Here is a 27,500-nt window from a genome sequence, read left to right as displayed (position 1 = left end):
AGATATTATATATATGCCAGTCTTTCAAAGTGACCGGTGGCTCATATTTGGAATGATTTTCAAAATACCTTCTGATATCGATCACCAATGACCTTGGAATACATGAGAACATCAGCATGAAAAACTACACGCAGAATTTCCATGGCGCAGTCAATTAATTTCAGTATTATTTTAAATAGTTTTTCTTGTTGTTTCCCGTTTGTCTGTATCTTACAAAAGCCTTACATACACAAAACTCTTTTGTTAGAATATTGATAAAAACCTGCTTAAAATAGGAGCAAGAATTTCTTTCCTGCTATTTCCGGAGTCTGTTCATATATGAAGCGTTATATTGGATTTCATTGCATGTTAAATTTTTACAAAAATGATATTATTTTCGGGTAGTATGGAAATTACTCTGCATTTAGCATTTTTGTTTTGATTTCAACCAATCCAAACACAAAATTTAGTATTATTATCGCAATGTTAATATAACATTTTACTTCTTCTTATTTTTTTCAGTAGATTTACTAAAAATTTCCGTGTTAATTTAAACTATTAAAATGATGGATTTTGTTTCGTGCCGACATTGATATTCGGACGGCTGTTGTTGTTCGATATTGATGTGTTTATTTAGTAGTTAGAGAAGATGAGAGTGAATATGTATATACATATATATATGCAAACACAGGCATAAGCACGTATATATATATATATATATATATATATATATATATATATATATATATATATATATATATATATATATATATATGCATATATATGGCAGCAAAAATATTCAGAAGCGAGAATATATATAGAAATCATTATTGTTATTATTATCGAAGGCAATACAAATGGTATATAATATAGGTGTTTACGGGCCTAAATCAACATTATAAAGCTATAGAATTAACATTACATTCATCAAAGAACACATTCAAGTGTGTGTATGTGTGTGTGTGTATGTGTTTGCGTGTGTGAGTGTTTATGTGTGCGTGTATGTGTATACCATTATTTCGGCGCAATACCAATCAGTTGCAGACATATATATATATATATATATATATATACACACATACACGCATACATACACACACCAACAGAGGAGAGGATTGCAAGAATGTGTCTTTTTTGCTTTAGTTGGTAACTATTTCGTAATCTGTGTTGCTTAAATAAGCGTCGTTGAATCATCTGCAACACCGAAACACATCATATCAAGTTCTCAGCTGAGTCTGCTTCGCAACAGGCCGTGAATAAATGGTTTCTATGCACTTTTGATTGTTTGCTATCAGGTGATGCCCTATCGTTTAGAGCTGACAAGTGGATCTGATAGTTAGAATGTCTTACTCGATAAAACCTAATCTCCGGTGGCGCTTAATCTGTGTATGTAGATTAGTAGAAGTACATAACTGTGCTGAAGTATTTCCCACAAAAATCAGAGAATCTTGGGAAAGTGTCAATCTCTTTGAGGAGTGACATGGAATTGGGGAGGAATTGCTAGGGTATGCTCGTTGCTATTGTGGAAAGTCTTGGAATTCTCTGAAACATTGATCCTTAAAGCATATCCGCTGATATCACTGTGCAACAAAGTTCAGGTTCAAAAAAGTACAAGTTAAGTAAGACTTGTTTCTGGGTCAAAACATTGTCCTTTTTCTGATTCTGACCTTTATTTCTCCAGATTAGGCGCTGTTTTCCTGTACCATGAATCATATGTTTTATAATATATTGCATAATATCGCGTATTGAACATAACATTGCAAATATTGAAAGTTACAAAAAACAAAAAAAAAATTTAGTCGGTAGAACAAAACATATATTTGTTATGAATTAAAAACACACCTGTCAGTTTAAACAACTTTTGTCCTTCTAAGCCTCTTGTGCAGAGTATGATCTTTTTTTATACTCCAGCAGTAGTCTGCCAACATGCCAGGGTTCCATTTTCCTTTGAATCATCGCTCCATCACTGAAATATCCTGATGGAATCTTTTTTCCATGTTCATCACTCACATTACCAAGATTTTCCGCAAAAAAATCCAAATGAGAGTGAGGCGCATGAACTTTTAAAGACATGTTACATCCCATATCATGATAATGACTCGGCCGAACATTCACAACTTGCACATAGTCTTCTGAACGATGGTTGCCCAGGAAATTATCGCAAACTTTCTTGAATGACTCGAAGGCAAACATTTTTTTCTCTTGAGATGTGTGATGAAGGCTTCATGAAGTACAATTTTTTGAATTTGTGGACCTATGAAGAAACCTACTTTAATTTTAGTTTGACTCGGGAAAGGGCACTTTTCTGCAAGGTACACAAATGCGGAGGATTCCTTGTCCAAGGCTTTCACAAATTGCTTAAACAAACAAAGTTTAATACGCAAAGGTGGTTAAAAAATTGTGCATGATGTTGCGTTTTCCTTCCTCAATTTCGTCTCGGATCGGCCAATCCTTGCGTACATAATGTTCAGCTCTTGCTCTGGAATTCCATAAGCACAGGAAGCAGCAAAATGTAGTATAGCCAAGATGAAGGCCAGTAAGTATGGCCTTAAAATCAACTTTAAAATCTGCTCAAATATGCCAGGTATGGTAATCATACTGTATGTTTGTTAGAACTGCTTTCAGATTTTCATATGATTCTTTCATGTTTGTGCTATAAGCTATGGGAACAGAAGGCAGAGTGTTACCATTGTGTAGTTTTAATGCTGTCCTTGGATGTATCTATGAGAAGTCGCCAGTTGGTTTTATCGTATGGTATTTACAGTTGCTCAAAAAGTCCAGTGATTTCATTACAAAAGCAGAAGTCATCCTTCATGGTGAATAGTGCAAGTAGATCCTCTTTACGTTTTCTGTACAGTGTTATCTTCATCCTTTCTCAAAAAGATTACGTTCTTGAAGCCTTGATGACAGAAACTCACTTTTCTCTTTGGTGAAATAGAGATCCCTGCACAAGTCATTTAGAGCCTCTTGAGAAAATGGTATTGGTTTATTCTCGTTTTCTGGATCATTGGGCTCCACACATTCACCACTGGAATGTTCATCAGCACTGCTGGAACTCTACATTTCTTGATCTGGAGGTTTGGGCACAGGTAAATTTTATGAGTGATCTACTGGGCGCATTGCTGATTGCAAATATGGGTAAACAATGTGTTTCCTTTTCTTTGATTTAGTACAACCTGTAAAGTCATGGTGACAGAAATAGCAATCATTAGAGTGATATTTCTGCTCACGCCAAATCATTGGTACACAAAACCTCATGTGAGATTTTTTCCTGCATAGCAGGCACTCAATGTCTTCACACATGTAAGGCAACACATGAGGAGCCCATGACTTATCCTGCTCTCCTAAGTAACAATCGAAGTACGCCTTGTATATGTTCTTGATATGGCGTGTGATACTGCGCTTTTCTTTAGCAAAAGTCAATTCCCCACAGGTATAACAGAACCTGATTGGATCATTTTTGCACTGTTTTGCACTCATTGCTGAAAACAAATAAGATCTGAAAGATAAAAAATAACATTAAACGCAAGCTTTGAATCACAATGTAGGTGTTACTAAGATTGGTCTCTAGCCCTGGGTTGAATCCCATTTTACAATGCAGTAGAGAATTTTATCGAATAGTAATGACAAAAAGGTTATACAGTGTCAATTATGTAGAAACCATGCCTAATTCAACACAAAGAAGGCCAGAAATGGATTTCCCATGTCATTTTGCATTTAGAAATGGGCACAGATCTCTTCTACTTTTTTGAGTGTTGCATAGTGTATTCAAAGTAGCTTATCTTTTTGCCGTTTATATGAAGAAAATTTGGCTTCTTCTCGCGTTGTAGTCTCCAAGGCTTTTCTTTTCAAAACATGCCAGTCCCATCGAATTATAATCCTACTGAGGAAATATTTTTCTCTTAATATGCTCACAAACACAGAACGATATCATTTCAGCTGGAACAATGTTTAAGTCGTAGCTCCACTATACCTCACGTTACTGTAACGAACCGGACGCTTATTGTATATGTTCGGACATTCACTTCCTGGCTTTATATTTTGCTGGGCTAATCTATTTTCCTGGGCTTCTTCTAGAATGTATCTTTCTTAACGAGCCTGGAAAGGGATTCGGGATTTCCTGAATTGCTTCATTCTCTAAACTAACAGCATTTTTTTGTCCTGTTATTCATACTGAAACAGTTTTCCATTTCATCAATATGAGACGCACGTATTTTAATGAAAGCAGATGCTAGATTAGCTTTGTCTCTTCTTCAAAGAAAAACAGAATATATATTTGCATGCAAAGTTTTCTTGGTGTCGCTTCGATCAAGTTCTATCAACCCATCTCATACATATATATATATATATATGCTTTGAAACGCGGAGTAGATGAAACCATGGCGACTGAAGAAGGGGAATTTTCCTTGTGTTATATGTCCTGGACTCTATTTTTTAGTTGTTTAAGAAAAATGTCCAGTTCCTTGGTTTTGTGTTTATGTTTTCGTTTCTGATTGTGTTCGACGTTTTTTTTGTGGGGGGAGTCCTGTACCCATATATGCATGCATATATACATGTAGAGGTAGGTACGTACATTTATGTATGTATATATGTATATGTTATATATATATATATATATATATATATATGTATGTATGTATGTATGTGTGTGTGTGTGAGTAGGATAAGGAGGAATGGGAATAAGAAGGAAGCTAGTTCTTTGTGGTTTTCGTCACTGTTTGCAATTATCTTTAAAAAAGTGTTTAATGTATCATAAAGATGTAAGCTTTGACGCTGAAACCGAATTTGTTATTCATTCATTCAAGAAAAGGTTGTTTTTTTTTTACGTTACAGGTGTTCAAAATTTGATCATTTTCAGAATTTTCAGCCAATCAGAAAACAGCGCGTTCGCTGCCTCTTCCATCATCGTGGTGGTGGTGGGGGGGGCATCAGCATGTCAAAACATTGCTACTTCCCTTGTACACGCACACCTTTACGCACAGATACTCACACAGAGTTGAAAGGCTGATCTTTCAGCGTTGAATGTTAAACATTCCACTTCCATTAGACACACACACACACATATACATTCCCATACCCCCCTTTTACCTACACACATATACCCCCTTTTGAGCGGGATGGGCTACTCGACCAGAAGAAAATTCTAACAGGTTCCCACCTGCAAGGTCATGTGCTGTTTATCTTGATATGAGATCACCATGTCGCGCACATATGGTTGTGATGCACGTGCCTTGTGCACCCTTATCAGATGGATAGTTATGATGGGTACACTGGGCTTCGTATATTTTACCCCAGTGTCACTTTGTTCGCATGCACTGTTCTCTCACTCAATAATAATAATAATAATAACAGTACATAACAACAGGCGTCTTTCGACTAGAGACTAATTGAATTCAGCTGGCGGATCAAGAATAAGCCTTACAGCAGACAAAAAGAATGATGTTACCGTGCCTGTGGTCCCACGCAAAAGGGCTAGTCGGTCAGCGGTGACGTGAGAAGAGAAGAGAGAGAAAGAGAGGAACAAAAGAATTAAGGACGGGAGAAGAGAGAAAAAAGAGGAACAAGGAATTAAGGAGGGGAGAAGAAAGAGAACGTCTAGACCGAAGAATTGGCGAGAAAAAAGAAAGACAGGGACAGTGAAGTGCAAAGTAAGAAAGGCAAAGTAATGTGAGAGAGGTGGGGAGAGACTGTGTTGAAGTCGTACAAAGTTTAGTGGAATACCTCGTGCAAGTGTATTCTGCTATAGCCTCGGGCCGACCAAAACCTTGTGAGTGGATTTGGTAGACAGATACTGAAAGAAGCCCGTCGTATATATATATATATATATATATATATATATATATATATATAATATATATATATATGTATATGTATATATATGGGCTTCTTTCAGTATCTGTCTACCAAATCCACTCACAAGGTTTTGGTCGGCCCGAGGCTATAGCAGAATAAACTTGCACGAGGCTATAATAGAAGACACTTGCCCGAGGTGCCATATAATGGGACTGAACCTGAAACAATATGGTTGGGAAACAAGCTTCTTACCACACAGCCACACGCCGGTGCCTGTATGTTTGTGTGTGTGTGTATGTGTGTGTGTGTGTGTTGTGTGTGTGTATGTTTGTGTGTGTGTGTGTAAAAGATTATCAATCCGCACAAAATACTTCATAAATTCAAAGGGTAACAATATTTAGGTTAGTGAATAATTCCAAGTATCCTCATATATGTGTGTATGTCTGCCTGTCTGTCTGTCCGTCTGTGTTTATGTGTGCGTATTTATATACTTGTATATATATATAAGTATATATATAAGTATGTATATATGTATATATAATATACGTGTGTGTATGTGTGTGTAAGTATGTCTATATATGTATGTATACATGTATATACCAACACACACACACACACGCACACACAGTGAAACTAGCCACGCACATTATTCACATTCTATTCGGAGACACGCATCTCCATTTGCTTTAAAATGTTTTGTAGTTATTTTCTCAGAAGCCAGAGCGAATTGTGTAAACTGAACGGTAGGTCGAATTATCCGCTGTATATCTATTAATCATATGGAGATAATGAGAGAAAATACATATGAATGCTCCGGCTTGCATGTATTTAACCTTCGAATTCCTGTTGGAATTATTATCGCTATTTATAAGGCGGCCAGCGCCGGAAGAATCGTTCGGACACTGAGTGAAAATGCTTAGCTGTATTTCGTCTGCAGCTACGATCTGATTTCAAATTCCACCGAGGTTGACTTTACTTTTCATCTTTTCAGGTTCGATAAAGTAAATACCAGATCAGTACCAAGGTCGATGTAATTAACTTAACCTCTCACCCAAAATTTCAGTCCTTGGGCCTATAGTATAAAGGATTATCATTGATAAGTACATTTTATCGATAAAATAAGTAGTAATTGTGCATCGGGGTTGATGTAATCGGCATAACACCTTCCTCGCAATTGCTAGCCTTCTGTCAACATTTGAAACTGATGTTTTTCGCAGACTTTCACAGTTTTCGATCCTCGCTTTGCGTAATGTCTTTGATCATTATACGTTTCCAATCTCCTTTTGTAATCCCCATCTCTATCCGTACCATCTAATTAGTATTAAGATTCATAATCTTCCTGAAATACGTACTTAGTAGTGATTTTAACAACAGTATAATAATCTTACATTGTCTAATGGTTTTGCGAGTGGATACTTTAATATTGAAATGTATCAAAAAATGATATATGGTATATATTTCAATTTCTGATAACTTACTTCTCATTAATTTCTTGATTTAATCGCGTTATTTAATATTTTTGTGTCTAAGCTTATATTCTTCAAATAGAATCTCATGTTTCATATCACCTACATAATCATAGGATGATCTAAGATTATTAAACACAGTTCTGTGTACCATATTTTCAATTTAGCTTCTATTTACCGTTGTTTAAATTAGACGATAGCGATAAGTGTTAACACAGTGTATGATAATATTATTATGTTTGTATACAGTTTCTTGTGACATTGTTAGAGACTTTCAAAGTTTACCGAAGAGAGTCGGATAGTTACTTTTAGAGAAATTTTTGTTCAAGTATCATAGAAAATTCTCATAAGAATTCTAAGTTTAAATGAAAATCGGATTTGTGTGAATTCCCATTCAATAGGTTTTGCTCTGCTGGAGGCACCGTCAGCTGAAGTTTTAGTGATGCATGCAATATAACGAAAGTGTCCGCGATGCATTCGTTCACTGTTTGCGCTTCGTGGATTGTTAGGATGTGAGGAAAATCTATTCTCACGTGTAATAGAGCTCCGGCTTCCAGCTGGATCGAGAGAATCGAAGCAGTGCATCTATTTATCCGAGGTAGAGTGTTTACTTTCTGTCTGGTTGCTAAAGCAAAATGAATTGTACAGGGTACGTAACTGAGATGAGCGAGGACAAATCTTTTAGAGAAAAGCGTAGAACAGTCTTCTAGGAATCACATAACTACAGTAATAGTAGCAGTAGCATGTGCAGTGCGACCGTGATAAACTGCTTCAAATATTGGAGGAGGAAGATGAATGGAGAGAGAGAGAGAGGAAGAGAGAGGGAGAGAGAATCCTGTGATGTGCAAAAGTATATGGGTAAAGGCATTGGAGCGTAGAGTATCAGGGTAAATTCAAATCGTGCATAAACTATTCCAAATGGTACAAAGTGGAAACTCAGCCATGTCGGGTATATTTTCTGGTAATTTTGTTGTTCTCCGTGATGAGTTTTGTTAATTGTTACATAATTTTGAATTTGATGATGTTATTTTTTATTTCAAATTTTACTCGCTGAAAATCCTCACGGCCCCTGTTCTACGATTCATTTCTTCTTTCCACTGTAATTAGCTTTTTGCTCGTTTGAATGGAAAACGACATCTCAGAGATTTCGAAATGTCCATCTTTTTTTCATTTTATCGATGTGTTTTATCCTGCTAGTCACATATTTGGGTCCGTTTCATCAGTTAACAACTGCTCAGGAAATTTCAGGCCAAGTTGTGTACAAGACAGAATTTTCTACATGCATTAAATTGCTAAATATCTAGTTGCATTCTACAAACTTCGTTGTCAAACGCATTTCTTATTGTCCTCGCTTTGCAAATCAAACGTTTTTCTTTAGTATCAGGAAATTCATCTCAATTACGAACATCGTCAGAGAAAAACTCAGACGTATCGCAATTGTTCAGAATTCCTGTTTCATTTGAGATAATGAAAACTTTATGGCAATTGCAACATCTTTTAATTACTACATATTACATGTGTGTGCATGTGTGTGCCTTTTTTATATGTACAGGCGTGGCTGTGTTGTAAATAGCTTGCTTTCTAACCATATGGTTCCAAGTTCAGTGCCACTGTATGGAACCTTAGTGATCTGTTTCTACTATAGCCACGGGACAACAAAAGCTTTGTGAGTGGATTTGTTAGACAGAAACTGAAAGAAACCGGTTGTATATATATATATAATATATATATATATATATATATATATAATATATATATATATATATGTGTGTGTGTTTGTGTGTGTGTGTGTGTGTGTGTGTGGTGTGTGTGTGTGTGCATGTGTTTGTGTGTGTGTGCATGTGTGTGTATGTGCCTGTGTGCGTTTGTCCCCACCCGGCCATCGCTTGACAACAGCTGTTGCTCTGCTTAAGTCCACGTAACTTAGCAGTTCGTCAAAAGAAACCGATAGAACAAGTATTAGGTTTACAAAGAATAAGTCCTGAGGTCAATTTGTTAGTCTAAAGGCAGTGACTAAAGGTGACAGCATGGCCGCAGTCAAATGACTGAAGCTAGTAAATGAGATATACACATTGCGATGGGTAAATTGTCGCCATGACCTAATTTTAATTTCATGTATACACTGTGTTTGTTTTTGATTTTGCCGAATACACAGTATACGAGGGTCATTTGGGCACCGTCTCTGAGTAAAACAGCACCATAACGCTATTCACTCTGCCACAACTTTGGAAACGACATGCTATACTGCTTGGCATTCGCACCGGAAGCTCCAATATGAACAGATGGGGAACACAGAACAATTGTGGGCCTGCTGTGTCCCCAAACATATACCGATATTGATAATAATCAACCATCCAGCTAACATCTTGGTGCTTAGGGTTCTCACTAGTGATGGCGGCGTTATGCCAGAATCTCAACACAGAGGCCTACATCAAGTGCCTGGCGGAAGTGGTGCTGTCCTGGGTCAAGAGGGTGCTGCTGGAAGACCTTATGTCTAGCAACGGGATTCTGCACGATAAAAACAGGAGAACCCAGTCATGGCTGTCAGACAATTTCTGCGACCACATCACCCCTAACATCTGGCCACGTAACTACACAGACTCCCCTGATTGTTATGTGTGAGGCACAACTGAGCGAGAGACCAATAAATCTGTTTGTAACATCAAAGATGAACTGAATGCAAGGATTATGACAACATTCACCAACATAAACAAGGAGACTGTCCAGAAAAGTTACAGGAAATTCCGAAGTCGTCTGGAAGACGTGGTTGAAGCCAATGGCAATTGTATTGAATACATTTACTCTATACTATTTCAAGATATTTTTATGTAATTCTGGTAAATATATCTTTTAAAATGAGATGTAAGTATTATCTTCATTTTTGTGTAATTTAGACGACAATATATTTACCACACCCTACATATAATTTGTTTTATAGAAATGTATACTTGATTTGTCTATAGGTGTGTGTGTGTGATTGTTTGTACGCCATAACTTGTGCATATCTAAATTAAAATCTCCACTAAGGATATACGATTGCAAAATCCTTCGTTAGTCACATGAAATTTGATATAAGAAGTACTTTATTTGATATAAGAAAAGAGGCTATCGAACCAGCCACGTATCATTTAAGCTGTTATCTTCAAAACATGTGACATTTATATTTACAAAGAGAAACAAAAGTGCATCCTATTTTCTTCCCAAATTCACGTTAAATTATTCACGTCTTTGAAAACTCTGTGCATGGTACGTAAGTGAAATATTTATGCATGTATGTATGTATGTATGTATATATGTATGTAGGTATGTATGTATGTATATATGTATGTATGTATGCATGCATACATACATACATACTTACATGCATGCATACATACATACAGACAAGCATACATACATACATATATATATTATGAATAATGGTAATAAGAAACAAAATTTATTTGCCAATATGCTGAAAAATAGACGCTAATTCGTCTAACCACATACAATATTTCCCTTATATTACTACAACTTCTTTCCACACGTGGTGTAGTAATGTATGTGAAGATATTTTGTGTTTAGACGATTTAGCGGCTATTTTGCAGCATTTTAACGAAGAAAAGTTTGTTTTGCAATTATTTATAATTGTATTTATAATTTTCACCTTAAAAGGTATTTTTCATATGCTGGCCATTTTTTAATAAAATGTTATCTTTATATAAGAAGTATATGTATATAACGGAAAAATTATACAAACTGTATAATACTGTTTTATACACAAATGTATATATATATATATATATATATCACGTGATCACGTGACCGACCAGACCATCAAATGTTCTTACACATCGCTGGTCACAATGCGTTCGCATGGTTTTAGCCTTTGAATGACGCCACCCCGCTGGCTAAGCGAGCAGGCCACAAATATATATATATATATATATATATGTACATACACACATGTGTGTGTGTGTGTCTGTGCTTGTCTATGTGTTTCTGCATGATAAATGATGCTTAATTGGTTCTGTTTTTCAGCGGCCCATCTAAGTGTAAAGAGGAATTATACATAAATACCGTGTTTCGGTTAAATGTGATGTATCTCTATGTATACATATACATATATGTGTACGTATATACATGTATAAACCTATATATATATATATATAATATATATATATATATATATATATATATATATATATATATATATATATATATATGTATATATCGAGAGAGAGAGAGAGAGAGAGAAAGAGAGAGATATACATATATATATATATATATATATATATACGGTTAAGTAATTGAGATTCTAGTGAATTCTAAAGAATATATATATATACACACATTTATGTGCATATATATATCTACGTATATACATACGCATATATATCCAAGTGTGTGTATATTCATAGACACATAAATAGACACATAAATAGACACATTCATACACGTACACACAGACAATCTTGAGTACATAGAAATAGAGGACGAGGATATGATACAGCAAGAGAGACCGCAGATTTTTAAACGTTGCGCAGACAATTAATTAAGCGAATGAATTTAATGAAGTCGTAACGAATTTAATTGTTTATGTGTGCAATCTTTATAACTTGATTTCAAATTTTACCGACACAGTCATCAAAGGCCTCCGTCATATCGAAATTCCAGATGATATAAGTGCCAGACAAGCATCGGCAATAATTTCTTTTTGGAATGAGGCTATGCTCTTAGACACACTCTCAAATTACTCTCGCAGCGCAAGTCACCAAGTTATTTGTGATTTACCGTAAGGATTTTCGGAATGATATCATCGTAAATCAGATTTTACACTCAAAGGGAACGACATGCATGGGGTAGGTACAGGGACTCATCAATGACAAGGAGTTATAAGTGCTTTCAAACTGATTGCATCGAGAATTTCACGTGTGTAAATTTGGTTAAAAGACGAAAAAGAAAAGCGAAATATGAACAAAGAAGAAAATCCGAATTAGCAGAACTCTTTGGTCATATTTTATTTCATCGATATATTTTCGTGTAAATGATCTCTTAGAATTTGAAATAACAATTTAAATCCAAACAAATACAGTGTTCTAATTTTCAATAAATCCGTCGATGACTTCCCCTACACTCACAGGTTTTATGTATACATTTTAATCTTCATACTATCGTTAAGAATATCGTTTTTACACTGTAAAAGTAAACAAAATGTCCATAACAATCGAAACAATACTTCCCCCTTTGCTAAGGCGGAAATAATAGAATTATCAGATAAATATTAATAGCTATTTAGTAATATTTTAATTTCAAACTGGCAGAATCGTTAAGAAGCCGCGCAAAACGTTAGCGGTATTTCATCTATCTTTACGTTCTGAGTTCAAATTCAGTTAAGGTCGAATTTGCCTCTGATCTTATCGAGGTCAATAAAATAAGAACCATTTGAACACAGAGGGCCAATGTAATACACTAAAATGCTTCTCTGGCCTTGCTCCAAAATTTCAAATCAATATCTTGATTTATTTTCTTGCTTTATAATGTAATTTCAAATGACTACAGTTGATGGTGTATCTCAGTTGTCTGACGTTTAAGACGACTTTGATTAACAGAATTATTTGCGCAAGGATCAGCGTAAAAGACGTTCAGCAGTTCACACTAATTTCCAGGTATAATAATATGAAACTAGGGTGCCCCTTTTGAATTAAAGATACAAACACATGAAGGGCATTCATAGAGTACCCGTTGAAACAATTTTATGCACAATATAATGGCCAAACCAGGTTATCAGAAAAAAAATATTTCCCAAAGATGCTATTCAGTTAGATTGATGCGACTACATAAATGACTGCAGCAGATAACTAATACTGCTTTATTTTGCGATCTCTATTTTTAGATTATGTTTCGAGACTCTGTAACATCCATTTTTGATAGGTTATTTTTTATTTGCTTACTTCGATATATTTCATAATTTAATTTACTTTTTTTCCTATGTGTCTTCCAGCCAACTTAACGTAAGGGTAACAGCTGTAATATTAGATTAACCTCCGCACACTGAACATCCTATATTTTACAGAAAAAAAAGTGGTAAAGAGTAGCAATATTTAATGAATCGTTATCATATTTCTATTTAAATAGAATATTTTGTTTATATATATATATATATATATATATATATATATATTGTTCAAATTTATAAAAGAGGTGCAAAGACGAAGGGAGGTGCATGGAACAAATAGCATTTTTTAAATGTCTTGCTTTGAAAAACTGCATTTAGGTATGATTAGTATAATTTTGGTAGTAATGACTTTGTCCCTCTTAGTGTGAGGCATTTATGTGTAATAATGCCCTCTATACAATATAGATATAATTAATTTGTTCAAAAGAAAAAAATTATTTTCGAATTCTTTTCTTTTATGAGGTTTTCACGCTAACTACCCGATAATTTCTTATTAAGAGATTATCCTTAATTGTTAAACTTATTCCGAAATACTTTTCATTACCCGACATGCAGTTCGTAAAAAGCCCGCCATTTACCGGATATATGATTTATAAACATTCCATGTGCTTGGCCGGAGTGGGCAGTTGTCTGTTCGTCTTCGCTACGTAAGGTTGGTTGTTTATTTATGATGTGTTCAGAATCAGTTCTGCTGATGATCATAAGACGTAAGTTGAATTTGAAATCACGGTGATACAGAACTAAATTCATTTTTTAAATGTCTTGCTTTGAAAAACTGCATTTAGGTATGATTAGTATAATTTTGGTAGTAATGACTTTGTCCCTCTTAGTGTGAGGCATTTATGTGTAATAATGCCCTCTATACAATATAGATATAATTAATTTGTTCAAAAGAAAAAAATTATTTTCGAATTCTTTTCTTTTATGAGGTTTTCACGTTAACTACCCGATAATTCTTATTAAGAGATTATCCTTAATTGTTAAACTTATATATATATATATATATATATATATATATATATATATATATATATTATATATATATATATATATATATATATATATAGAGAGAGAGAGAGAGAGAGAGAGAGAAAGACAGAGAGAGAGGTAGGTTATGAGAGGTAATGGTGACAATAAGACCCAAAGGTGTCAGGTAATGCTGAGTAAGTCTATGGACGGACCATAGTTAAACTCCAGGTTCGATGATTATGCGAATAAGGAGCCCAAAGTAGGTCGTATATCAACATGTGTATATATCATTTTTTTTTTCAGAATGAGATAAAAATCCAAAGATGTGAATGATTTTAGAACTTTTATAAATAGGTCTTACAGCTGTTTCCGGGATATTTTATATATCCCTTCGCTAAATTCGCCATTGCTTAACCATATATAGATTATATATGCATACATATATAATCTAAAGGCATATACCACGACACATACACATGCACATACACTTATGTGTCTGCGGTGTGTATGTGTATACATATATGATTTATATACTTGTGTAGTTTTCAATAGTTTTGATAGTACAGCGCTCAGTAAATTCCTTACCTTTTGCCTTTTTCCACCCAAATTTAACTTTGAATAAACTGCTATAATAAATATACTCCCGAAATGAATAACTTATTTGTAAATTTTGTTTGCATCTTTTTGTCTCGGGAGACAATGGAGTTGCGCATAAAATAATCCAGTCTGGATTTTACATTTCATGCCGTTTACAGCATTACTGAGGTGTCCTCTCCAGTTTTGCGCAGGCCTGGGCTAGATGAAGGAAAATCCTGGGTAGCATAATTGTCGGGATTTCTCTCTCAACTCTGCTAACGTAATCAAAAGGAGCGCAGAGCATTACGTTTAGTACCAGCTTGGTTGCAGGAGCTGCCAGAAATGTCGGGTATTGTCAGACGGAGACAGCTAGGCTCGGGACTCATGTCAGGCAGGATCGTCACTTCCTGAAGTAATGAAGAAAATCGTCACCCACTACCTTTTTTTCTCAAAGTATTCCTACTTAATAAAATATTTTACCCGTCAATAATTAAATCAGCACCTTTGATTTTCTTTTTTATTATCCATTAACAGAAATGGTGCAGAATGTTTGAGATGTATTATTTTACAAATTGATGCAAAATGTCTGCTAAAAAATATAAAAATATATTATGTAAATCTGCGTATATTATTAACTTGTTATTCCAGTATATTAATGCCTTTTATATTTCGTTAACACTTACAAGTAACATGACAAACTTTATACATAACAATTTATTAAAGTTAATTACATTACCACAAGTCATATTTATCTATGTGTTTTCAGGTCTGTAAATTTACCAACAATACATCACCAGTCGTATCATTTAGGTTTCAATGTGAACTTGAGCATTATTCATTTTTGAAATACGCCAAAATGATTTCAAATATATCTGGTTTGTTTTAGTTACCTTTTCTGTAAATATCTTCATATTTCATGCTTCATAAACCTAAAAATAATTATTATCTATACTTACACAAATAATTCTATAATATATACGGTTTCTCTTATTACTTATTCTTAATTATCACAAATATTTCTGAATACAATTCCACCACATTCTACATTATCAACATTGTTTTCTATACAAACAAAATATTTCATTGCATTAATATTGAAGACAATTCATTGAGAAAATGTAATATGAAAATACATTCCTGATATTGTACACTTTCATTTAGCTATTGTTCTTTTGCTCAATACATATATGCATGCATACAAGGATACATAATATACATAAATATGTGTGTGTGTATATATATACATAATTTTGAAGAGAATAATTCTTTTTGTGAACCCACAAAAGGTTAACGAGCATAGAGTCGTGTCAAACTGTTCATAAATAATATATTTTTATTTTTTACTCTTTCACTCATTCAGCTGTTGCAGCTGTTATATATATATAGGCGGCGAGCTGCTAGAAGCGTTTGCACGCCGGGCGAAATGCGTTGCCGTATTTCGTTAGCCGTTACGTTTCGAGTTCAAATTCCGCCGAGGTCGACTTTGCCTTTCATCCTTCCGGGGTCGATAAATTAAGTACCAGTTACGCACTGGGGTCGATGTAATCGACTTAATCCCTTTGTCTGTCCTTCTTTGTCTCCCCTGTGTTTAGCCCCTTGTGGGTAGTAAAGAAATATATATATATATATATGTATGTATATATGTATGTATATATTTATATATATATGTATGTATATATGTATATATATAAACTGTCGTACCTTGAGTCATTCTGTTACTTCTAAATATTAATATGTGTACATGTATATGTGTGCGTGTGGGTGTGTGTACATTTGTATAAATTCATTTATATCAGGACAGCCTGCTAGATCATATAAACTATAAATGAATAAGAATGATGTGCAGGTGTCAATTCATTGCGGCTGTTTCAAGCGACTCCTTTAATTGATTAATGAAAACATTACATCATTGGAAAGAAACGGTTTTCGTCAGATGACTGTTAAGACGTCACACACAAAGAACCAAGCAACTGCTTCAACATATTCGTATCACCAACTGGAGCATAAATATTCACATTGATTCCGCTGCTTTTAACTTTAGCAGATCGAGTTTATAAAATAGTCTATGGAGTGTTGAACCTAAAACAATTTAGAGGTTAGAGGAGGTTATAGCAGTGTGGTGAATAATTGAGTGTAGTGACCTAGTTACTTACACTTCGAAGACAATGGGGGGCATGTAGTCTTCAATCATCCCAAAATAAATCTTTTGGCAGTTGTTGCTGTATTCTGGACGAAGGTGATAAATAAATTTATATCGTGACAGCCTACTAGACTATCTAAGCAGTGGAACCTTATATCTGGCTTTGTCAATACCAAAGGATAATTATATATATGTATGTATGTGTATATATATATATATATATATATTATATATACATTCATATATATATATACATATATATACATATATATATATATATATTATATATATATATATATATATATATATATATAAACTTACTTTGAGGAAAGAAACGAAACGAGACGACGCGATGGCGCCCAGTCATACAATAATTTAATAAATAAAATATATGCATACATACATACATATATGTACGTACCTACGTCTGCATGTATATATACATGCATATATATATATAGGAGTACAGGACACCTCAAATAAACGTAGAACTCAACGAGAAACGAAAACATAAAAACAAACTAGGAAACGGACTTTTTTTAACAACGAAAAAACATAGTACAAGACAAAAAATACAAGGAATATTCCCCTTCATCAGCTGTCACTGGTTCGACTCAACGCGTGTTTCGAAGGTAAGGACAGAAAACGATCCGGTCGACCAGTCCTTCCTGCAAAAGAATTAAATAAAATTCCTTTGCAGAGGGGTAAAAACAAGGAAAGAAAATAATGTGACAAGAACAGGACGTAAAAGCAATACAAATACAAATAAAATACAGTACACATAAACAATAAAAACAGGACAATGAAACTAACATTGAGGGCTTTTTCTTAAGTCTAGACGATGGAAAAATTCGGAGCGCAAGAAAAGTCGTGTTGACTTGTAGAAAGCTGCGAGTGAAAGGGAGTTGATAGCCCACTTGGCAGTGAGAGAGATGAGGAGGAGTGAGAAAGAGAGAGATAGAGAGGAAAGGGAACCAGAAAGGGTGAAAAATAAGAAGGAGAGTGACAGGCAAAGAGGAAGACAGACAGACAGGAAGGAAGGAAAGGTCAAGCAAAGGGTTACAGAGTTCGCGTCATTATTATATATAAAAACTTACTTGGAGAAAAGAAACGAAACGAGACGACGCGATGGCGTCAGTCATATATATATATATATATAACAACAATTGAGGGTAAAATTAATTAATTAATCAATTTCACCAAGTGTTCAGTATGTAAAAGGACCATTTAAGGCGAATTCAAAATATTACATTATATAATTATATAATGTAATATATATATATTATATATATATATATATATATATATATTATATATATATATATATATATATTATATATATATATATATATATAATTACATTTATTAACATTTAGCAGAAGTAACAGAGTGATTGGAGGTTTGACACTTTCGTACATTAGCATTTATCAAATTATTTTTCCTGCTAACATCACCATACCTGTGTAATTATGTGTGTGTGTAAGTTTCCGTTTATTTGTGTGCAAGTGTATGCATGTTTGTACGTATGTATGTATATATGTATGCATGTATGTTTGTAAGTATTGGCATATCGTAGTGTGGTTTCGCTGTATGACATAGAATTTGCTAGCCAAGCACATACTTCAAATTTCAGTCACACTTCGTGGCAACTTGGGTGCAGGTGTCTTCTACTCTTGTCTCAGGAATACGAAACGCTTATGAGTCGATTGGGTTGATAGAAACTGAGAGAAGCTCGTCGTGTACATATATATATATATATATATATATATATATATATATATATATATATATATATATATACATATGTGTGTGTGTGTGAGTGTTTCTGCGAAGGTATAGGTGTATGTGTGCGTGTGTATACAAACATGCACTTAGATTTTGTAATTGTTGATCAGCTGAGGAAAAGCATGTGAGTATGTATTAACAAATACACTAAAATATATAGATAGCATCAATTTGGATAGGATTTCCTTTTATATATGGTACAATATATTCATAACTAACTTTTAGTTTAAGTATATGATCCAGATAATGGAGGTGTGGCTGTGTGGTAAGAACTTTGCTTCCCAACCACAAAGGCCCGGGTTCAGTCCCACTGCGACTTGGGCAAGTGTCTTCTACTTTAGTCTTAGGCCGACCAAAGCCTGTGAGTGGATTTGTTAGGCGGAAACAGAAAGAAGTCCGTCGTATATGCTTATGCATGTGTATTTTTGTCCCAGAAAATTAGCGGTTCGGTGAAAGATAACGTTGGAATCTAGACTTACAAAGAATACGTCTTGGGGTTGTTTTCTTCAACTAAACGCGGTGCTCCAGCATGGCGGCAATCAAATGACTGAAACAATTAAAAGAATAACGTTAAAACATATTCAAATAATCCTTCACCTATACGTGATTTGAGGGATGCGATAAGAATTTTATTTGTACGAATTAAAGAAATACAGTTGCAAAGAGTATGTGTGAGATTCAAAATTCTATTACAGTTTGAACAACCAAGGACGAATGGACATAGGGTAAATTATCAATATTAATCATCTATATATCAAAATATCTATTACGTTTCTACGCTAGAAATTTTCAGGAAATAACTGTAAAACAAATTATAAAATTAAAAACAAACACATAGATATATGTGTGCGTGTATGTATGAGTGTGTGTTTGTGTGTGTGCTTATTAGAGAGAGAAAGAGGAGAGCTGGATAGATTTAGAAAGATAGATCAACATGCACATATTCATTTATATATATATGCGTGTGTTTGTGTGTGTGTGTGTGTGTGTGAATGTATATATATACAGAATTTACAGAAAAAAAAACGAAGACAGGTGTATAAACAACAAGCAGTTTGACGTCCGGGAAGGTGAGAAAGTCTTTTACTTTTTCGAGTCTATGCTCTTCATATATATATACATATATATATATATATATCGCTATATATATATTTATATAAATATCGCCATGATAGATCGTTAGCCACTACACATTTTTTCTCTCCTTGTTTTTCTGTGTCCCTTTCTGTAGAAGAGCGTAGGTTCGAAACGTAAAAGACTTTTTCTATTCCTGAGCGTTATACTAATACATCTGTTTGTTTTGTACACCACCTGTCTTCGTCTTTTGTTTTTTTCGTAAACTCTCCCTATACATATATGTGTTTGTGTGTGTGTGTGTGTATATATTTAGATGTATATATATATATAGGTGTGTATATATATATATACATACATTCACACATAGACACAAACATCCTTGCGCACTTACAAAGAGACACGTGCATACACACACGCACACATATCCGCAGATAGATGGCTGTGATAACTAAAGATATTCACAGCTAGATATAAATATTATATTTATATATTCATACATGCATATAAACCCTACGTGCGTGCATACAAATATTTGTAGGTGGTTTGTATGTATTAGATGTCATCTGGTAAACAATAGAATACAAAATAGAGGAGAACGGATGCCAGAGGTGCTTTCTTTATATTTAATTTGTTTGAATGTTGAGCGCAGCCTGAATACACAGTGAATGGAAGTAACCCTTTCATTATGATTTAGATTTCAACAATTCGCCCGGTAATCTCAATAATCGATTGAAGAAATAATAATTGAAATATTTGAGTTTCATTTGTTTGTATTTTACCTCTCCTCTTCCCTTTCCTCCTCTTGTTTCTGCTTCTAATTTCTATTAGTATTGTTATCGTCATCATCATCATCATCATCATCATCAACATCATCATCATCATCATCATCATCATCATCATCATCATCATTATTATCATTATTATTATTATTTTTATTTTTATTTTTATTTTTATTATTATCATGGTCATTATTATTATTATTATTATTATTATTATTATTGTTTTATTATTAATATTATCATTATTATTATTATTACTATTATTGTCATCGTCGTTGTCGTTGTTGTTGTCACTATTATTAGATGTTGTTATTTGATGTTATTCCTACGTTTTTGATTTTTTTTAGTTCGCCTCAAAGTTTCGATCTTATCATCGTTCCCCGAAATTCCCCTGGCACTAATGTTATCATAACGATCAATTTCCTCTTTGACCTCGCATAGTCATAAATAAATACCATTTTAATTAATGTTTTAATCTTAATTATCTTCTAGACGTAGAAAATAAGAAAAGAAAAGCGGAGGAGAAATAGCAGGGAATTAAGTAACTAACAGTGAAATATACACAATAAATACATAAAAGTATAAAACTTTCTAGAAAATAACTTGATGTGCAAACAAGAAATAGGAAACTCAGAATTAAAAATAAAACAATCAGAAAGATATTTGAAAAATGGGAAACAAAAGAAAGAATAGGAAAATTGCAAGTTATAATAATATCTAATGCATTAAACGATAAACAAATAGAGAAATATCATGTCGTAAATATAAGTAAGGAGCGAGATAGAATAAAACGCTGAGATATTGTAATTAAGAAAGAAATCAAACGTTTATATATTTTAGCTTTGAACATTTGTACCCACGAGGAAGCTGCAACATGGTCATACAATCTGCTAGAAAGAGCAGCTAATATATCTGTACTTTCCACCCACTACCATGTGAGAAATCGAATATTGGATAACGTGATATGGCGTAATTTTTTCTAAATGATAAAGAAAGAAAACTAGTCATCAATATTTCATTGGTCTTTGTCACAAGTTTGCAAGATCAGGTCTTATTTTAGCATAAAGAACAGCAAATGCGACGAATAAGACCTTTCATATTTGTTTGAAAAGTTTAAGGTGATTAGGACAAGCTGTCGTTACGATAGTTTAGCCCTTTGCTATACATGTTAAGGCATACCTATCATTAATGACCAGTCGTGTTATGGCCATGCTAGCTCTTTACAACAAATTGCGTTCCATTGTCTAATGTGTCCTTATTTATTTAGATCATGTTTGATAGAGTTTCGTGAAATGTAGACCAAGAGGAAATACGACGTACAGACTCCGGTGCCAGGAAGGATGGCTTGTTAGATGCAGTGCATAACCATAATGCCATTTTCAAATCGTATGCAGCAGCAACAAACGTAGTAGTAGTAGTAGTAGTAGTAGTAGTAGTAGCAGCAGCAACAGCAGCAGCAGCAGCAGTAGTAGTAGTAGTAGTAGTAGTAGTAGTGGTGGTGGTGGTGGTGGTGGTGGTGGTAGTAGTAGTAGTAGTAGTAGTAGTAGTAGTAGTAGTAGTAGTAGTAGCAGCAGTTCAGTAAACTCAGAGTTGAACATGAGTTATTTATTGTTAATCATGGCATTTGCCAGCAATGTGGTAATATTATAAGTATAACACTTGATAATACCTAACTTAGCCGCACCTTATCTTGTAAATGTAAAAATTTCAAGCTTACACATCTCATTAGTACCAAAACAAGGATTATGTCACACATACTCCACTGTAATGTGGATGTCATTCACGTAGTATAGACACGGCTGCCCTCAACAGAATACTCTCGTGGACGAATAGAGGGCCCTTGGCAGTGAAGTTGTTACATGAATTGTCTGGAAGGGCAACATGAATGCATCGTCAACGCCTGCGTTGGAGCTTGAAGAAGTTGCTTCAAACAGATAGTTGAGATGAAAAGATATACACGGTGTAATGTGAAACTTTGGTGCCGAATGAACCAACAACGCTGTTCCTCCTTCATTCATGCCTGGTTTATGCATGACCCTGTCTCCCTGCCACAGATCTTTTACTGCATCTATATATTCATCTAGTTCGTGGTAGGACAGAAGACGCGGCACAGCAAACGTCATAGTCGAATCGACAGAGAACCATAGCGACAGTAAAAGCAGCATCATGTGTTCAGCGTTTTTCTACGCTCAAATTTTGTAGATGTTTCAACTTCAAGCTCGAGTAAATCTCCTTTCAGAGCAATTCAACAGTCTCTTTGAAACGACACTGAATCTCTAAGAAAAACAAAAGATTCATTAATCGCACAAGCAATCTCCTTCAACGTTGATCTTAGGGAAAACACGTTTCGATTAGGAACATCACACACGACTTTGTTTACAGAAAAATCGGAGATGAGGGCGTCAAAAACTTCACCTGACCATTGGAATTCAAAGTTTCACCAAGATTATAATACCAAGTTGTTCAGTGGGGGATTAAAAAACAACAGCAGTGAATACCTGAAGCATTTTATTCGAAAGCACTCAGGTTTCACCAATCCGCCGTAAGTATTTCATTCGGAATGTAATGTGAAGGAAATAATATTGTGTGGTTTTATCTCTATATAATCAAATGTTACGCTAGAATACCGTCAAAAATACTATTGGCTTGTTATATAATGTACTTCAATGATAAATACTAATATTGACATTAATATATTTTTCTATATTTTCTAATTTTGCGCTGAGATAGTGTCTGCGTATTAGCTATATCTTTGATATATATATATGTATATATATATATATATGTGTATGTATGCATGTATATATATATATATATATGTGTGTGTGTGTGTATGTGTGTGTGTATGTATGTATGTATGTATGTATGTATGTGTGTGTGTATGTATGTATAATATATTTGACAAATAAATGTGGCGGTCCCATAGAGGACGTTGCTACTATTGTTTTTAGCCTCAGGAAGACATCTCCTCCAGCTGGTTAACGACACGCTGTCTGTGACTGATTATTTGCAAGGGCAGGTCATCGGCCTCATTTGTAGCTTTACGTGATAAACACAGACCCGCGTTTCTGAGTAGTTACCTGTCTTCAGTGTGTGAAAATCACCAGCATGTGATGAAAACTCATTCCACTCGCAAGATACTATATGCTTTCTTCAACGACAAGCCGGGGGTAAAACAATGAACAGTAACCTTGTCATCTATGGGACCGACACATTTAGTTGGCAAATATATTTTGCAATTCCGTACTGTTACTGTTTACCACTCACTCAGAGATTTAATATGCATATATATATATATATATATATATATATATATATATATATATATATATATATATGCATATGTGTGTTTGTATGTATGCCTGCTTGCATGTATGTATGTACATATGTATGTATACATAGATATGTGCATACACACCTACACTAGATACACATATACACACACTTATATATATATATAAATCAGACACAGAAAATATCCTGGGGTCGTTACCAATCAATAATATTAGATTGACCTTCTAAGATAAGAAAAAGTTATATAGTAACATTATAACGCCTCCGACATTTTCCTTCGTTTTATTTTAGAGAAGTCCGAGGAACGACAGCAACGACGTGAGGAAATGAGATAAGAAAAACGACAGAGTAATGCAGAGAATAAAATATACGTGGGCTGGCTTCACATATTTTAGCTCAACTCAGGGGAGGCATTTCAGAAAAATCAATAGATAGTTATGTGGTTAGACATTAACTAGATATTGATATATTAAATATTTAACTCGGACTTTCAATTTGTAGTGGAAAAGAATTACTTAGGGTGAAAAAAAAAAAAACATCGTAAAACCATATATGTTACTGGTTTTTCCTTCACTGCATAATTTTTTCTTTTGAATTTTATCGATCAATATATGTGGTTACAAAACCTCCATTAATAGAGATATTTTTTAGAGCCAGGTGCGAATATCAGGCAATAGTTCAGACGGTCAGTTTTCTTTTTATTTCTTTGCAATTATTATTTACGATGTATAAAGAATGAAATACGGCGAGCTGGTTGAATTGTCTGCTCATAACGAAAAATGCTTAGCAGTATTGCTTCCTTTCAAATACTGCCGTGGTCATCTTTACATTTCATCCCTTCAGTGTAGATAAAATAATGTACCAGTTACTGGCCCGATGTAATTGACTTGTTCCCTCGGATGCTTGTTTGAATAGTGCAACAGAGCGGTGGCCCGTTCAGAGAGACTATTGTGATCTCGAACAATTATATAGGCCACGGAAAGCGGATAATCGTTCTAGAGCTCAAGAAAAATGAAAAATAAAACAAATGAAATATATCAACCTTATTTATGAAAACTTTACACAGGCTTAAAATGATGTTAAAATACTAACAATGTACCTATGTCGAATCACCAACCACCAATGAGACTTTAAGGCATTCCATCGATGAAATTATATCGATAACATTAACCGTAATTCTATAGATCTAGTCTAATGTATCTTCGACTACTTTATCAACTATGTGTTTTTTTTTCTCAAAACGGCAAGGTCCAATTGAAGATGATTTGTATGAAATCTTTAGCGTCTCGTGGGAATGCACTGAGGTGCTACACCCATCCATAGAGTTCGTGTAATATATATTCAGTTCCATAATCAAGATCAATAAGTATTAAACTATCAGGTATTGAACTAAATGCTTTAGATAAAAGCGAAACTAAATCATAAATATGGAAACTTTGTAACTTCTATAGACTTGTTTATTCTAAAGACTATTCCATGATATGATAATCGTTTTGTTATTGTAATGTTAACTATAACATGCTATTCTAAGTCGATAATCGCTATGTAGTCAATATTGAATCTATACCCAGTAGTGGTAGTATTGATAGTAGCAATAGTAGTATTTGAACGGTAAACTAGTAGATATTGTTGCTATTGTGGTGGTGGTGGTGGTGGTGGTGGTGGTAGTGGTTGGGGAGGGGGTAACGTGATATTCTTCTGTTGTTCTGTGGTTCTCGCGTCGTTTTTGAAATGCAACTGGAAGATCACAGCATTTAGACTGTTAATGCTATCTTTAATATTCAATTGAATAGTTTTGAAAACAATACAAATAAAGAATGAAACAAAAAAGCAGCGAAAAACCACGTTTATAAATAATAGAAGAAGAAGAAGAAGAAGAAGAAGAAGAAGAAGAAGAAGAAGAAGAAAAGAAGAAGAAAAAGAAGAAGAAAAAGAAGAAGAAGAAGAAGATGGTTTTAGTGTAAACCTATCTAAATTGTGTGTGCTCGGTTTGCTTTTATCATTCCGTATAAGTAAATACTACCCTACACATATTTGGAAATAATTTACACTTGGCCAATTCTTCAAGCATTCATATATAAAACAGATATATATTACATTCCCCTCTATTTCTCCAGACTTAATTCAACGATTTTAATAATCGCCTATTGTCTTTCGTGCATGTGTGAGATACAATTTCACTTGCTTCCCTTCATAGCTGTTGCGTACGGTATTGTTATTAGTATTACAAACTTTTATTATTATTATTATTATTATTATATTATTATTATTATTATTATTATTATTATTATTATTTTTATTTTTATTATTGTTGTTGTTGTTGTTGTTGTTGTTGTTATTATTATATTTTTGCCGCTTCAATTTATACAATGGAAGCTGTGTTATGTCAGCCGATCAATGATCAACAGAGGTAATTCCTTCATTCAGAAGATATCGAACATTTAGAAATTTGCATGTATATATATATATATATATATATATATATATATATATATATATTTTTTTTTTTTTATTTTATTACATGTCTTCAAATTTTTCCTTATTTGTTTTTTTTTGTCTCTGTACCCATTTCTTATTTATTTATTTAGAAGTTTTATTTTTTAGCCTTAATTTGTTTTCCTCTATTTTTCCCCGTCTCATTCACCTTAACCTACCATCCAGTAACACGTACCTCCTTCTCCTCCTGTTTAACTCTCAGACTGATATAATCGGGTGTATATAGGTAAATATGTGTGTGCGACTTAGACTGAGTGCGTGTGTGTGGACGTGTGTGTTGTGTATATGCACGTAATTATATATATATGTATACATTATATATATATATATATAATATATATATATATATATATATATATATACATATATATATATATATATATATATATTATATATTATTATATATATATATATATGATATATATATATATACATACACATTTACATATGCGTATATATATATTTATGCTTGTTTGTATGTATGTTTGTATGTATGCATGTATGTATGTATGTGTATGTATGTATGTATGTATGTATGATGTATGTATGTATGTATGTATGTATGTATGTATGTATGTATGTATGTATGTATGTAAATATGTATTTATGTAGGAATATCCGAATATAGTTTTCGAGCATATTTTTTCCGTTTTTATGCTTTTCTACATCTGTTTATATTAGCATTTATATTCCTCTTCGTATTTCTTTTAATAATCTTCGTCTTTGTTTTGCTTTCACATTTTCCCATATTTCATCTGGGTGTATGAATGCAAGTATATATATATATATGTGTGTGTGTGTGTGTGTGTGTGTGTGTGTGTGTGTGTGTGTGTGTGTGCGTGTGCGTGTGTGTATGTGTGCGTGTGTGTGTGTGTGTGCGTGAGTGTTTTTGTTTCGGTGTGTGTGTTTGTGTGTACATATATGCATACATACACACACGTAGATGTGTGTGTGTATGTGTGCTTGTGTGAGGAGCAGAGAAGAGAGCGATACACACATTTAATGTTCTTTCGTGTCTAGATTTCTCTTATTTGATTGTGTGACTATCCTCCTTGTTCTTGAGCATATATCGATTCGGAATAATAATAAAAAAGAGGAAAACAAACTAAATACATATAACAAAAACATTTCTACAGAAGAAAGAATATATATTTAGAAGAGTAAAACCTATAAGATTCAAAATCTCTTGATATAAAAGAAGAAGAAAG

The sequence above is a fragment of the Octopus sinensis genome, linkage group LG19 (assembly GCF_006345805.1).
Source record: "Octopus sinensis linkage group LG19, ASM634580v1, whole genome shotgun sequence".
In the NCBI taxonomy this organism is placed as follows: Eukaryota; Metazoa; Mollusca; class Cephalopoda; order Octopoda; family Octopodidae; genus Octopus; species Octopus sinensis.
This window is presented reverse-complemented; position numbering follows the sequence as displayed.